At 34.7% G+C, this 17686-nt stretch overlaps 1 protein-coding gene across 2 annotated transcripts in view; it reads left to right on the top strand.

The window, feature by feature from the left end:
- RB1 (RB transcriptional corepressor 1) overlaps positions 1-17686 on the top strand; it is a 165118-nt gene that overhangs the window by 94863 nt on the left and 52569 nt on the right. The window lies entirely within an intron of this gene.

Consider the following 17686-nt stretch of genomic DNA (forward strand, 5'->3'; position numbering starts at 1 on the left):
ATGGAATTTGTTTATTAAATCATCAATTCATAATTTCCTTCCCATTAGCCATTTTTCAGCCTGTAAATAAATCATGTTTCCTTTCTTATGAACTCCTATTTAAGAATATAGATTTTCTGTAACTTCATAATAATTTATGAATGATTTCAAGATATCTTTATAGTTAAAATAACTCCATATAAAATCTGGAGGTAGCCAGAAAATAGAGAATTAGTAGAATGCTGTATTTTTAAGATAAAATTTCCTTAGATATTAATATTTTTTCAAATTTCTTCTCTCAAATAGTACATTTTGTTTTCCTATTTAGAATTAACACTTCAATTTCAACTTAGACTTTTGATTTGAAAAGGACTTCAATTTTTGGATTTCAGAGGTAATCCAAGAAAGTCAAGATCTAATTCTTTTTATGCAAATTAATTAATCAATTATAATAAAGTTGTTTTCTGGAGCACCATTTATTTTTGGAATATTAAAAGCCCCTCTTTTCCATGTAGCGGAGGTATTATTTTAAAATGACATCCTTTGGTCTTTGTTCACTAAAATATTTTACATCTGCAGTAATCATTTACCTAGTATCTACAGAGTGCTAGATACTGGATTAACTAAAACAAAAAAAACCCTGTACTCTGGGAGTTTACCTAGGAAGGAGGGTTAACTGTGAACATAGATAAGAAAAGTAATTGGGGGAGGTGGAGAGGATCCGGACTTAGCTCCTTTGAGAGGCAGTACTTGACCCTAGCCTTGAAGAAAGCTAGAAAGGCAAGCCCAGAGTGAAGAGGGAGTGCATTTCAGGCCTGGGGTTTGAATGATCTATATGGTCACGGAAATGTAAGATGAACTTTTTATGGAATCATAGGTAGGACAGTTTGGCTGGAATATAGAGTGCATGAAAAGAGAGAAAGGTGTGTGGGATAAACGTGTAGATATAGATTGGATACAGATTGTAAATGACAATAAAGGTTAAGAGAAAATATTAACTGCTAGCACTTTGAAGTTGCTTTGTGAGTTAGATTTTACATGCAAACATAATGATTGTTTAAATATCAGTGCAAGACTTTGCTAGGAATTTAAAAGAAAAAAGAAAAAATTCTTTTCTTCAAGGATATTTTATTCTACTGGAGCTATTCAAGTGAACATAGACAAAATATAAAATAATTTGAAAAGGTGAAGATTGCTGTAAACTATCAGTCAGGTTTCCCCTCTGGGATAATAATATCTGACTTAGATAAACCTTGAAGAAAACTAAGAATTCTAAGAGACATAAGTCTGGAGAAAATGCCTCAGAAGTATGGTTTGGTGCAAAGTCATAGAAACAAGATGGAATGCTAAATTTTTTTTTTTTTTTGCAAGGCAATGGTTAACCCCATTAAGACTTGCCCATGGTCACACAGCTAGGTAATTATTGTCTGAGGTAGGATTTGAACTCAGGTCCTCCTGATTCCAGGGCCAGTGCTCTGTCTACTGTGCCATTTAGCTGCCCCAAATACTAAGTTCTTAAAGCAGCTAGAAGACCATTTTAATTACAACATAAATTTTTTTTAAGGCTAGTCACATTCAATTTGGGGAAAAAAATGTGATGGAACCAACTACAGTTGGTAAGAGAAATTTTCAGAGATAACAGGAGCCATTCAGATATTGTCTTGTATATGTCATAATCATATATCTTTTAAAGATATATAGCTATAAGAAGATATCTATATCTATATACATATATATGTATGTAAGACTTCTTGAAAATGATGTTATAACCATGATGATTTGAATTTCTTTCATTATTGATCTATATTATCTCTTTTGGCAGTCAAGTTACTTTGGTAACTGATAAAAACTAGAAGTCATCTCAAACCCTCATGAAATTTTATCTGACTGTTGATCTCTCTTACCTTGTATTTGTACAGTTGATTTTTGAATCTAAATGCATGACAGTGTAGTGATTTCAATTAAATAGCATGTGCCAATTTAGAAAATCTTACACCTTCCTGAAAATCTGCCTTATTCAGTGTAAATTGAATAATATTTTTTTGAGATGAATAGAGTTGTTTTGAGTATTAGAACAAAAGCTAATTGGAACAAAAGCTAGCAGCAACCAAGGACCAACCCAGCTATATTAGCAGAATTGGTCACCAGAAGGATGGCCACCACATGATTAATTTTTTTTTTAATTTTTGACCACAGCAACTCATTAAAATAAGCATTTAAAGAAATTGTAAATGACAATGGTGAAAGTAGTACATACCCCTATTGATGTAATCTTGATTTTTTTGTAACATTGAGGTATATATACATATATATGTATATATATACATATATATATATATATATATATATATATATATATATATATATATATATATATAATTTTGAGGAACCACTGCTGTTCACACAAAAGGCTAGAATACCATCCTTTCTCTTTTCTCTCTCTTTAGGAGTCCCTCTGCTTTGCATCTAGGCATATACAATTTGACTGGTTTTAGCCCCGGTGGGTGAGGGAGGAAGGAGCTGGACTTTACTGAGAGTGCAAATGAGCTCATTAATCCTCACCCCCCCCCATCCTGGAATCATATATAAAAATATATTTGTATCAGATTATGGTTCATATTTCAGGTTCCCCCAAGAACTGGGACAGTGTAAATATATAATATGAGTCAGGTATAGTTACAGGTATTTATTTCCTACACAAGAAAAGAATTCTAAACAGTGAACACTTACAAGTACATATTGGACAAAAATAAACTTAAAACAGGATTCACTATCTTAAAATAGTTGTTACAATTTTCTGACAGTTAAAATCTCATCAGAATATAAAGCAGTTTGTAGGATTGTTAATTAGACTTTTTTATCTCTCACTTTTATCTACACTGTCCAAACAACTCCCAGTACATGACTGCTACTAATATATTGGCACTTGAACCTGTCCTTTGGTTGGTGGTCAGCCTTTCCCATCCAGAAGTTTCCCATACTGCCAAGCAACACCTTATTGGATTTGGGAACTCAGGAACGCTCAAATTCATGTGGTCACCTACAAGTTGATCCTGGGGGTAGATATTCATTCACCCAATAATAAGGGGTGGGGAGAATACAAAGCATAAAGACAATCAGAAATCAGTGTGCAAGATTGCCAAGTCAGGATGGGGTGGAAGAATAAGATAAGTTACATTCCCCCCTTCCCAACTCTTCTTTGGGAAGTAGCTCACAACTATTCTGACATGATTTGCATCTAGAAAGGAAGAAAATTGAGAATGGGATTGCTTCATTTTAAACATTCAGTAAGATTTCTCTTCTTTGGGCCAATAAATTGCTCATCTCAAAAGAGGTCGTAGCCATTCAGTGGATGGGCTAGAGTCAAAAAGACTTCTCTTTCTGAATTCAAATGTTCTGCATCTAAAAAATGAACTGGAATAGAAAATGACAAACTACTCTAGTATCTTTGCCAAGAAAACCCCAAATAGAATCCCAGAGAGTTAGACATGACTGAATAGCAGTCATCTCAAAGTGTAACCCTTTAACCTTTAGTTAGATATGACCAGAAATAGGTCCCAAGGCTTCCATAGGATTGATTACAAACAGGAAGGGCATTTCTGGATATATTCTATCAAATGGCCCTCATTATACTAAAATAATCATTAAATTGGTATATAGACTTAGGAATATTTAAAATAAAATGAAGCATTTGTATTCATGTAAAAGAATTTTATTTTAATAGAAAAGGAGAAAGGTAGCAGACTTATTTTCCCAGGAATATTATTTCTTTGAATCTTGTTAGGATTCATTTCATCTTAGTTTAAAAGAAACAACAATAAAACCTTTATAGAGCCTAAGAAATGAACTTTTTAAATTGTTGTAGATTAAATCAGTTTATTTCATTAAATGTCATATTTTATCATGAGAAGAAAAAAGACATTGCTTCTTAAACTTTCTAGGCCTATTCCATTTGCTAAACATGGACTTTTAATGGGTTTCATCTAAATCTGATTAGGCTCCCTTTATTGGTGACGCAGCCCTTTACAAGAATTCACAGAGCATGTCATTTACCAAAATTCAAAGAAGCATAAATTGTATTGTATTTACTTTCATTGAGGCAGAGAGTTGAGGAGGTATCACTTAGAGCATTAGTGCTGACTTTAGTAAAGTGAAGTTGGTGGGAGAGATTTTAAAGAAAGGTTAGGCAAATGGGCAAAAGCAAAAAAAAATGGATTGGGGTTTTAATATAAGTAAAGGATTTAGTACTTCAAATAACATTTGTACTTTATTTGTGCAATATAACCCAAATCCATACCCCTAATCCTGGCATTTAAAGCTGTCTTATCTGTTTGCCTTCCAATCTTCCATTTTTGATTTAGGGCAGCTGAAGTCAGGACACGAGTTTGAATATGGCCTCGGACACTTGACATTTACTAGCTGTGTGACCTTGGACAAGTCATTTAATCCTGGCTACTGGGCGCAGATGGCTCTGGAGGAGAAAGTGAGATTAATAATAGCATTACACCTCCTCACTCAGATCCAATTCATGTGCTTGTCATGGCATCACCTCCCTGATGTCATGATCTTCTTTGAGAACAAAGGACAAACATCATCGATCCTATTTTTGAACCATAGCTTGCAACTAGAATATTATCTTCAAGTTTTTATATTTAAAGTATTTTGCATATTCTCATAAACTGTGGTATACCTAAATTTGACTGCGCACATTTCCCTAAAATTAATTTCCCATCTTGTCATTGCTTTTGATTCATCATGCTTAGCCGTGCTTCTTTTAATAAAATGACTTCTGGTTCCATATGTTAAAATGTAATTACCAATAGCTTCCACTAGGAGGAAGAGATAAGAGTGAGATAGAAGAAGAGAAAATTTAGTGAGAACCTGTCAGCTATCTTCAAATAGTGGAAAGATTAGAAAGGTGATTAGATTTCTTTTGCTTGACCTTCAACAACAAAACTAGACTCAATAAAAGCTACAGTTGGATCAACTAAAAGGAAAAATTCCCCCAAATGAGAGGTTTACAAAGATGAATTAGGAGGTACTCTGAGACTTCTGTTTATTATATAGCAGGACATTTATGCTTTTAAGTATAAATCTTAAGTATAGATTGGAATGATAATCTTTAAGTCCCTTTAACCTTCTGTTTTGGTATTACAAAGAAATGGTTTTACCTAGACTCTTTTGACTTAGAAGTTTTTGTAAAATGGGATTATTTATCGATCCTTAGCTTAATAATTCTAACTGTTAGTATTAGAATACAGGGCAAGGATTTATTGAGGCAGAATGAACAAGAAGCAAAAACTGATGATGGCAGAAATTGATCTAGAAAAGGAAACTAAAACCATAGTAGTATAGCTTGGTTCCATTTAATGATTATTTTAATATTTAAGATAACCATTCATTTGATTTCTTTAGCAAGACAGATTCATAGAATAACTTATGGCAGCAGAACTGGAAGATACTGTAGATGTGTGATTTAGCATCATTGTTTTATAGTTCAGTAAACTGAGGTCCAAAAAATTTAAGTTACTTGCTAAAAATCACAGTATGAGTTCACCACCAGAATTGGACCAGGAACTCCAGTTATCTTACTTTCCAGGAAGCTAGTAAAGACTTTTTAAGCAAAAGAATGATTATGCATCAGAACACTGACTTTGGCAGTGGAATGGAGTGGAGGGGGCAGGAATGGGGAGATCAGCTGGGAAGCTTTTATAACAGTTAAGGTGAAAGGCAAAAAGGGCTAGAATAAGGTTGACAGCAATTGGATAACATCAGAAAATTACAGTGGAAGCAGAATAGGCAGGAATTAACAAATGATTGACTAAGAGAGAAGGGAATATTTTGAGTTGCTGCAACAATAGTACTTAAATAGGGAAGTTGAGAGAAAAGTGGGTTTTGATGGAGTCTGATGAGTTCAGTTTTGACCAGGTTGAGTTTGAAATGCTAGTGGTATACTTCAATGTCCAACAAGCTATTTACATTACAGAACAGGGCAAAGGTTGGAGATAGACATAAATGTGGGAATTATCTACAGAAAATTGATGAAGGTGAAGCTGGGGAGATTGTAGAGGGTAAGATCAGCAAGACAGAAATGAGTATTTCCAATTCATAACCACAGAATCTGATTTTGCAAATATAAATATGAAGGGGAGGGTTCCCACCGGGTTATCCACTTTGTTTACTGTGTCAAATTACAGAAAATTTCAGGATAGCTAGGTGATGCATATTTTAGAGGTAGCATGGTACAGTGGAAAGAGCAGGTGAGAGAATGGTAGTCAGAGGATGAAGGTTTGAACCTTAGCTCTACCAGTTACTATTTTGACCATGGGCAAGTCATTTAACATCCCTAGCCTTCATTTTCTTCATCTGTAAAATGAAGGAATTGGAATAGATGACCTGAGGCCCTTTCAGTTCTAAGTCTTGATCTGTAATCCACATATAGACGACTACCACAAAAGCAAACTTTAATTTTTCACAGAAGTATATTCAATTTGATTAATGTTGTGAAACATTATTGTTTTCTGAATTAATGTATTCAATGAAGTATTTTATATAGGTAAACCTTGATTTGTTCAACAGATGTGTTTTCAATAGGTTTCTTTTGTTTATGCTATTCTGTTTATACAAATTCTACTCAAAAGCCTGGCATAAGTTTCTCTTGTAAGCTTTTCCCATCTTTTCAGGTCATGGTGATCTATTCCACATCTAAAGTCCTATAATACTTAACTGTATTAGCTTATTGGAAACTTAATCATGTACTTGTTTTGCCTTTTAACCATTTCACATATCTTACTTCTCACATAATTATAAACATTATAAAGACATAGAAAATTTTCCATTTTTTAAGGTGTTTAACAAAACATTTTACCTATAGATGCACAATAAATTGAATTTCCAAAAACCTAGATATAAATTTATCTTCAGAAATTGTAGTCTAATGCATCAAAAATGACATGTGAATAAATGTAATGCACAGTGTGGTAAGTGCTTAAGAGAAATATAAAAATTAAAATATAAAAAATAAAAAATAAAAATATTTTTATACACTGATTTTTTTCTGTGATAATGCAGCTATTCTTTTTATACTAGAGCTCTTCAAGAGCTATACTTTTGGGATGCCATTTTTGGCCTGCCTTTTTATTTATTTGTGCCTATCTTTTTTGCTTCTTTAGCAGATATAATACATACATACATGCATACATATACATATATATGTATATGTACTTAAAAAGTGTAAACTTAAATTGGGTTTGAAATCTTGAGGGAAAATTCAACATCTTACCTAGTGAATTAAGAAAAAGAAACTTTTTAATACAAAAGATCTGTTTTAGAGAGAACACCAAACCAATGATGTAGTTAGTCCTAGTTCTGTACTAAGTCTGTGTGATTTTGGACAGTTTATTTAGCCCGGTCCAAGTGAGCTCATCTGTAAAATTACAGAGGTTCAATATACAAGCACACACATATGTATATATGGGCTTTATAGTCTATGCCAATTTTAGAAGAGGATTTTTTTTAATTATAATCAAATACTGAAATATAACAAGGAATAATTTTCTAACTATATTTCTTGCAAGTGCAGAGTTGCTGTCCCTTGTGCGAGGCCCCTTCATCTCAACCTGTGGTCCCCACATTGCTGCTGAGCAGTGGAATTTCTACCCCCTCAGCAGGAGGCACTTTACACCAAAGCACTCTCATTAAACCCAGAAACCTTTCCCAATGCAGGGACTAACAAAATACCTATTTCTTGCTCCTTAATCCTTATATTCAGCAGCACTTTATATTCTTTCATTCATATCCTTCCATGAGTTCCTATTTTCTTCTGCATCTCACTTCCACTAAACTCATTGGAATCCCTCAGCCATTGTGATCTAGTCTGCTCATGTAGAAACTCAGGCCACCTTAAAATATCTTTGTAAAGGTAGTCAATCTTCTCATGCTCTATGGCCAAGAAGGAAGGAAGGAACGAGGGAAACAAATATCGATGAAATATCTACTAGATACCAGACATTTTAGTGCTAAGCATTTTACAAATGTTATCTCATTTAATCTTCCCAGGGGAATAGGTGCTATTATTATCCCCATTTTTTAATTAAGGAAACTGAGGCAGACAATGATGAAATGACTTTCCCCAGGGTCATACAGTTAAAAAAAAAGTCTGTGGCTGAATTTGAAATTAGGTTTTTACTGACTTCAGGTGCAGCTCTTCATCCACTGTACCACCTAGATGCTTCAGAAGAAAGAGTCCTCCTTACTTCACATGGCCACTTCCCTCCTATTATATATATAGCATTTAGCAGTCTGTCTCTAGAGAATTTATTTACTCATCTGCTTACAACTCAGTGCCAGGATTCTTGTTGCTATTGTTTGCTGACCTCTTTTCTCTCTTGTTGCCTTAATCATTTCACTATTTGATTTACAGTCTTCTCTGCTTTACCCCTGTCCTCCTCCTAAATCTTTTCATTAGTATATTTAGTTCCCTTGAGCTATCCTGATATCTCAGTTTTTCAACCATATCAACTCAGATGACATCTGTCTCCATCTTAGCTAAGGGTGGTCTTACTTTAACATAACAAAACTAGGTTTTTGGTCCATGATCTTGAATTCTGAAATTCTTTTTTTAAATTATAATCTCATGACCTGTAACCTCTTAATATATTCTTTGTCCTCATTTCAATTTCTAGTTCCTCTAACCCTTACTGTTTTTAAAAATCATCACCTTTGGGTCTGACCCATACTTTTAAACTTTACTACAAGATTAAAGTATCCTAAGGTTCTTTTTAAATAAACCTGATGTTGTTTAATATTAGGCAATAAGTTTAGAGAATTTAACTTAAAGGGTTTTGTCCAAATTTTTTATAATTCGGAAGGTTCTCCCACTGTGAAAATTTTGAGAACTGCTATTCTGGCCTCATCTCAATCAGTCAATAAACATTTATCTAGAGCAGCTAGGTGGTGCAGTGGATAGAGCACTGGCCCTGGAGTCAGGAGTACCTGAGTCCAAATCCAGTCCCAGACACTTAACCTAGCTGTGTGATGTTGGGGAAATCACTTAACCCCATTGCCTTGCCCAAAAAACCCCCCTAAAAATAAATAAACATTTATTAAGAACCTCTTATGTGCAAGGTATTGTGTAAGTACTGGAGATATAAAGAAAGGTAAAAGATAATTTGGTCTCAGATGCTCATAGACCAGTGAGGGAAATTATATACAAACAAAATATATACCCAACAAGATCATGGAGGGCATTAATGGAGGGAAATCACTAGCATTATGACAGAGAATGAGTAGGGGTTTCCTCATGGAAGAAAGAATTTTTCAAGCTGCTACTTGAAGGAAACTTGAAAGTTGAAGGTTCTTAAAGGTTGACAAGAGGCAGAGATGAGAAAGTAAGTAGAGTATTCCACAAATGGGGACCAGACTGTGAAATGCCTGAAATCTGGAAATAGGATGAATGTACAAGTGACAGAAAGGAGGCCACTGTCACCATTTCACAGGAAAAATAGCTGGAAATAAGATGTAAGAATGGAAAGGTAAGAGGAACTAGGTTGTGAAGGACTTTGACGGTCAAATGGAAGATTTTATATTTGATCCTGGAGATTGCAGCTACTGGAGTTTATTGAATTTAATGCTGGGATGTGTGTAGATCTGTGCTTTAGGAATCTTTAGGAAGACTAATTTCACAGCTGAGTAGGGGATTGACTGGAATGAGGAGACATTTGAGGCACTGAGATCAACCAGAAACCTATGGCAGTAATCCAGGCGAGGGGGCGACTAGATGGCGCAGTGGATAGAGCACTGGCCCTGGAGTCGGGAGTACCTGAGTTCAAATCCAGCCTCAGACACTTAATAATTACCTAGCTATGTGACCTCGGGCAAGTCACTTAACCCCATTGCCTTGCAAAACCCTAAAAAAAACAAAACAAATGACCCCGGCAATAGCCCAGGGAGATGATAAGGACTTGCATGATAGGGGTGGTAATATCAGAGGAGAAAAGGGTACATATAGGAGAAATGTTAAGATAAAATCAAAAGAACTTGTCAACAGATTAGATATGGGGTAGAAGAGGGTTATGAGTCAAGGATAATACTTAGGTTGTGAGCCTGGATTACTAGGATGCTGGAAGTACCCATGAAAAATAATAAGAAAGTTCAGAAGAAGAAAGAGATTGTGGGAAAACATATTCCATTCAGTTTTGTACTTCTTTAAGATGACTCTTATTTCTTGATGGTAAATTCTAGATATTCATGGAGAAGGATCAGAAGGGGAAAAAAAAAAGTCAAACTCATAACTAAGAGTCAGAAAATAGTCCAGCCACTATTTAGCTTTGTGACATTGGGCAAGTCATTTCAGTTTGGGGGGGGGGGGGGGGCTTCATTTTCCTTATCTTTAAAGTGAGAAGATTGGACTAGATTATCTCAAAGCTTCTTTTGAGCTCTGTGATTCCATTGAAGAATCATAAACTGGTTATTTCACCATTGCTTTGTCATCTAAGTCTGGAAATAACTAGTCATCTTGCTCCAGGTGCTGACAAGTGACACAATTTATTATCCTGTAATTATATAGGTGGGTGTGAGGAGTATACATTTTGTCTATTGCTGTTTAAATTCCTTTGAATATAGTTATGATAATGTCTTAAATAGAGGATGATGACTAAGTTAATTAATGACCATATCCTCTGTTTACCCAAATTTTAAAACTGTTAACACCCATCCTTGTATTGAAAGGAGAGCTGTTTTGAGTCTTCAAAGTTCTTCAAAAAATCTCTTTAATCTTAAATACTTTATTAAATATCAACTTATGTTACAAACATGAAAACAATCATGTGGTTTTGCTTCAGTGATTGATCATAGATTTAGAATTGTATCCTACATTTAGAATTAATGCTCCAGAGGTCAGCTAGTCCAAACCTCTCATTTTATATGTAATTAAACTGAGACTCAGGGAAGCTAAGTGATTGCTTACTTACTACTGCACAAGAAGTAACAAAGCTAAGAGTCTAAGCAGGGTACTCTGACTCTATGTCTTGTACTCTTTTCATTGTAGGTTGTAGCCACCAATATCATGAAATTAATTTTTGTTAACTGAAATTCAGTCTTACTGCCAGGCAGTCAACTAGAATTTTTTAAAAGCATACTATGTACCAAGCACTAGGAATTCAGATACAAGTAGTAAGATAGACTCCAAGGACCTTATGTTCTAATGGGAAACTGAGAAATTAAATTTTACAAAATAAATTCCTTGGGAATGGAACTTGTTCTTTCTAAATTATGTGTCTGTCACAACAGGCATTTATTATTTGTTTCAATGTTCAAAGCTTTATTGTTCAAAGTGCTTCCAGTGGGAACTATCGCCTGTTATCCAAAGAACCTTCTCAAAGTGCATTATCACTTGTTAGTGTAATAAATATCCAATGTCAGTTACCATTGTTTAACAAACATTCTGTGATTCTCTAAAATTATGAGTAACTAAACTTCCATTTGCAAATATAATTGTAGCCTTTTTGAAAGACAAAAGTTAGCTTATGACATCAAAAAGTAAAAACTTTAAAATGTTAATTTATAATAAGCCAGATATTAACTGGAAGAGAAAGAGAACAGTAGGAAGGAAGACATATTGGGACCAGAGGAGAATAAGTATGAACCAACAACTAGAAAAATGTGGGGGTAGGAAAAATAAAGAAAAAGAACTTAGAATAGGAAGAGGCAAAAAGAATTACCTCAAATTACTTAGATTTAGGACCTCAGGGAAAGAGATTGCTTCAAGAGACTCTAGGTAACATAACATGAAATTAAGATAACTAATTCCAGTGACACTTGTACCCCCATTAGATAGGACCTTCTTCTCTCTCCTGAGGACCAAGGGTAGTAGCCAGAGGGGCCTGGAAATAAAATAGGTTCAACCTAAGAAGCCAGAGTTGTGTTAAACTACATTTTTGTAATAATGGTATGTGCCTTTAAATTGATTATGTATATAATTTGTTCCCCAAGATTCTATATACCATAATAAAATGATCTTGTATTCTTAATGGCTGACTTAGTATGCAAACCATCTAGAGATGGATGTACAGGAGAAGTCATGAAAGGAAAGACTACAGTTTCAGGGTTGAAGTGTACAAGGGAAATGTATATATCCTTTGGATTCTCAGTGAGGATACCCCTAGTGGTTTCATCACATTAACTTAGAGAACTTTAGAAAATATGCTCTACAACTGACCTTGGAAAAGTGTGGTTTATATTTTATGTTTTATCATTAAATATTTGAAAATTTTAAAATGTGATATTCAAGGAGCAAGAGAAAAAATAAGTGTCAAATTCATATAGTACAATCAACCTACCTACTATTTGCCTTTCCTGTTTTTAACATCCATGAAATTTGGCTATGTAAAAATAGGCCTTTCCTTTTCTGCCCCCCAAATCTATTTTTGGACTCCTTTAATGCAGTTTTTCCTTTCCTTTTTTTTTTCAGTTGCTTGGCTCTTCATATAAAGATCATCATGACAAACTATTTTCTTCTTGTCTTATCATGAACCTTCTACACCACTCCCTATACTTACATTGTACCTACTTCTTCTGTTGAAAAGATGTTTGCATATTTGGATAATTCTTTTATTCAGAGAATATTCTGAGCAAATCTAATTTCTTAATATAATTAAGGAAAGTAGCAAAAGAAGAATAGTTCTGTTTCTTTGATGTTGAAAACCATTTTAGAAAAGGTGGAAAAGCTTTCCCATGCATTTAGTAGACTCCTACATTGTTTCATACTACATTGTAGTATGAAAATAAAAATGTGGGTGTGTTTTGAGTATTGATGATATTGACTATGTAATGGGGGGGGATGTTTACATCTTACAAAAGCTTATTTTTGTACAGCAATTATGTCCTTACAAGGATATTTCTGCTCTGGTACATATTTACTATTTTAGGCTTCCTGTGACCAAAGTCCAAGAAAACAATGGCAATTCCTGCCTTTGTCCTAATCCATTAGTTAATTTACCTCCCTTTCTATTATTAACTTTGTTTTTTCTCTTTTTTTTTAGGCTTTTTTGGTAAGGCAGTGGGGTTAAGTGGTTTGCCCAAGACCATACAGCTAGGCAATTATTAAGTGTCTGAGGCAGGATTTAAACTCAGGTACTCCTGACTCCAGAGCCAGTGCTCTATCCACTGCACCACCTAGCTGCCCCTATTTATTAACTTTCATTTGGATCTATTTTGTATTAAGATAACAACAGACATTCCTTACCTTCTAGATTCAATGCATTTAAGTGCTAGGAAGATTTGTACACATATACATACATACATACATACAATCTCCATATATATTTTATATGTTTTTCAGCAATAAGGTTTACCACAGGGCTAACTTTTTTTAGCCTTCACAGAAATTTTCATTTATTTTATTTATTAATAGAATTCATACTGATCTTGCTGAAGGTAAAAGCTCTGTTTTCCTTCATAAGATTAAGTAGTAAAAGAGTGAATTGGTTTACTGACAGAGATTATACTGACAGTTAAATGGGATAAGTAATGACATGAAACAGCTTGCCTAGCTAAGACATAGAAGTACTGCCAAGAAAGCCATATTTTAAAAAAAAGCTATCAAAAAAATGACCCATTTTGCTTTCATAATAAAATTGTTATCACAATATTTCTTTATAATTCCTTCTATTATGTTATTTGGTATTTAAATTCTTTCATATCTAATGCTAGTTCAAGCAAGCAACTTATATGCAAAAGTCAAGCTTAACAGTTTTTCCCCCTCTTTCTATATTTAAGTTATAAAAAGCAAGCAAAAATGTTTCAATATATGGTATAATGAGGCATTCCAGATTATATTTTAATTTCAGGACCTCAGCCTTAGATTTACTTTTGGAATGTATATCCTAGAAACTCTTGCCCCATCTAACCTTTCTATCATAATTTTCATACATAACTATCATAACCATGCTTTAGCAATTCCCAAACTTTGATAACTACCCTTCAACTATTTTCTCTATTCTTTCTCCAGACTGCCAAGTATCACAAGAGATATCACAAAAATGTTAATTTATTGCTGTTGTTCATTTGTTTCAATCATGTTTGATTTTTTTTATGACCTCATTTGTATTTTCTTAGCAAAGATATTGGAGTAGTCTGCCATTTTCCTCTCTAGCTCAATTTATAGATGAAGAAAGTAAGGCAAACAGAAGTAAGTTAGTTGCCCGATTAGTAAGTGTCTGGGGCCAGATTTGAACTCAGGAAAGTGAGTCTTTCTGACTCCAGGCCTGACACTCTATCCACTGTACCACCTAACTACTTATTTTTAAACATTTTTTTGTAACGGTGTTCAGTCATTCCATTGTGTTTGACTCTTAATGACCCCATGTGGAATTTTCTGGGCAAAGATAATGGAATGGTATGCCATTTCCTCCTTCAGTAGATTAAGGCAAACAAAGCTTAAGTGACTTGTCAGGGTCAAACAGCTAGTAAGTACTTGAGGCTGGATTTGAACTTAGGTCTTCCTGACTCCAGGCCAGTGCTCTATCTATGGAGCCACCTAACTTAATTTAGCTCACTACAAATTCATGTTATTTAATTCTTTCTTGATCCTCTGACTGATAGGTTTTTACTCATTTCCTCTTGTCTTATTAAAGCAAGATTATATTGCTTAAGATCTCAATTGCACTTCCTTATTTCCCTTTAAGAAGATAATTTAGTTTTCTTTTTAAGTGAGAAGATGGCATATTACAATATGAATTCCCTCAGCCATCCTCCTTCATACTTGGAAATATCTGTCTCTCTTTACCTGTCCTCTTTCTTTTTGTCTCATAGGAACAGAAATCTCTTCTGGCAAAAACCAACTTTCCTTTGCTCCCACACTTTCCCTACCTTTTTCTGGGCCTTATTCCATCATTTATGGTCCCCCCCCCCCATTTTTTAGTATCTCCTTCATCACTGTCTTCTTTGTCTCCTCTTGCAAACTTGCTCGGCTATATCCTACACACACACACACACACACACACACACACACACACACACACATATTCTCTTCAACCTTCACTTTTACTGAGTTCTCTTTTAAATATATTGAGTTTGATGTGCTTAAAAAAGACTAGGGTTAGGTAGCTGTATAGATCTGGAAGTCATCTAAATAGGCATATTGATTAAATAAACCAGAAAGAGGTGATGAAAGTGCCAAGGTATTATATATATAGAGAAAAGAGGAATGAGGACAGAATCATGGGATTTGTCCAAAGCCAAGTCCATGGGGATATGCATGATTATCTAGCAAAGGAGATAGAAAAGGAGCCACGAGAAAAATAGGAGGAGAACCAAGAGAGAGCAGAGTCATGAAAGGAATATCAAGGAGGAGAGAGTGATCATCAGTGTCAAAAACTGTAGGGAAGACAAGAAGAATGAGAATTGAGAAAGGGAAAGGCTTTTACATTTATCAACTGAAAACTCACAACTGAAAACTCATTAGTAACTTGAGAGAATAGTCTCAGCTGAGTGCTGAGGGCAAAACATTGTCTATAGAAGGTTGAGAAATGAGTAGGAGACATGGAGTCAGGGTGTTTTCCTATGATTTTGGCTTTGAAAGGAGAAGAATTACATGATAAAAGGTTGAATGAGGGGTTCAGTTAAGTGAGGGGAATATTTTTAGGATTTGAGACCTATCATATTTGTAGACAGTATTGAAGAAATTGGGAGATAGGAATAGATTGAAAATTTTATAGAGGGGCAGCTAGGTGGTACAAGTGGATAGAACACTGACCCCAGAGTCAGGAGGACCTGAGTTCAAATCTGACCTCAGACATTTAATAATTGCCCAGCTGTGTAATCTTGGGCAAGTCACTTAAACCCATTGCCTTGAATAAATAAAATTTAAAAGAAAAGGGAAAAAAATTTGGGAGAGAGGGGGCGTGATTGTAAGGGCAAACTTTTAGAGGGGGTGTGAGGCAGGATTCTATATGGAGAAGAGTTACTGGTTTAATGAAAAAGACCAACTCTTCCTCAGAAACTAGAATAAAAGTGAAGAAAATAAGTAATGTAGAAAAGTAGGGAGGAAAAGAGAGAATTCCTAATGACTGACCTGTTTTCTCAGTAAAGTATAAATTGAGATATTAAGTTGGTTAATCAGTCAATAATTATTTTTAAATTATTATTTTACATTTACTAGGTACAAAGTGATTATTTTATACATGACATTGTACTAGGTGTTGGGGATACAAAGAATAAAAGTCTTCTCACAAATGTCAGTCATACATACTAAGGAAGAATAAAACAAATATCTACAATAATATATACAAAGTAAATAAAAAGGAAACCAAGTACAAGTAAATATAGCATTGTTAAATATAATGTAGTTTGAGATAGGGAACTAACACTAGGAACTGGGGGGGGGGATCAAGGAAGGAATTAAGCTATGTCATGAAAGAAAGAGCGGCACTTGATGAGGTGAAGGGAGTATATTCTATGTAGAAGCATGTGGGAAGGAATGGATCATCAGGAGTATTGTTTGAGAGACAACAAAAATTCCAGTTTGGAAAATTGGAGCAAGTAAGAAGGGGCATAATGCTTAATGAATGATGGGCAGAATCCAGGTTGTAAAGAGTTTTAGAAGTTTTACAAAGCAGTTTATATTTTATCCTAGAGATGATAAGCCATCAGACTAGAGTAGTAAATTCATCTGGTCAGTAAATTCATCTGCATGTAAGGAAAATCACTTTGTCAAGCTATGTGAAGGATTACTGTGGTGGAGAGAGTCTCAAGGCAGGGAGACCAGTTAGGAGGCTGTTATAATCATTTAACTGATGAAGACCTGACTTAAGATGCTATCTGTATGAGTGGAGAGAATAATTCTTAGGCAAGAGATGTTAGAGGTAGAAATGGTAAGACTTAGCAACTGATTAGTAAACCTGGGAGACTGAAGAATGGTGATGCTTTTAACCTACATATGGGAAGTTTAGAAAAGGGGAGTATATTAGAGAGCAGATAATGAGTTTAGGACATATTGAGTTTGAGATGTCTTTGAGACATCTAGTTTGAAATATTCCATGAGGCAATTGGTAATGTGGGTGAAACTCATGAGAGAGATGGGGGATGGATAGATATCTGTGAGCCATTTGCATAAAGCCATGAGAATTAGTGAGGTTATCAATAATATAAGTATAGAGAGAGAAGAAAAGAGTGTCTAGAACAGAACTTTGAGGAGGGTGGGGAGGAGAGAAAAAGAAATGCTTACATTTAGGGGGAAAAGATCAGCAAGGCTTATCGGGCAGATAAAGAAAAGCATTAGGTTATTAGAGTGATCAGAAAACTATGAGAACCAGCAGAGAGTAATGTCACACAAATCAAGATGGGAGAGAGGATCCAGAAGGAGAAGGTAGTCAGTCAATTGTGTTAAATTTAACAGATTGAGAAAGATGAGGTATGAGAAAAGACTAACATTTTAGACTATATACCAATAACAAAAATAGACATTAAAAAGATGAGATAAAGATTAAATAATATTTGATCTTTAGGGGAAATAGGGAACCACAGGAAGTTATTGGGGCTTAACATGGTCAGTGGGACTAGGGGTGATATATAGAAGATTTAAGGAGAGACAGTGAAGTTTGAAACAGGTTACTATAGAGGGTGTGATAGTCAATTGAGGAGCAAAAGAATTGCTTTCCTGCAGTGATGACCAAGTTTATTCTAAAGAGTAGGTTGTGTGACTTCCTCT

The sequence above is a fragment of the Macrotis lagotis genome, chromosome 1, assembly GCF_037893015.1.
Source record: "Macrotis lagotis isolate mMagLag1 chromosome 1, bilby.v1.9.chrom.fasta, whole genome shotgun sequence".
In the NCBI taxonomy this organism is placed as follows: domain Eukaryota; kingdom Metazoa; phylum Chordata; class Mammalia; order Peramelemorphia; family Peramelidae; genus Macrotis; species Macrotis lagotis.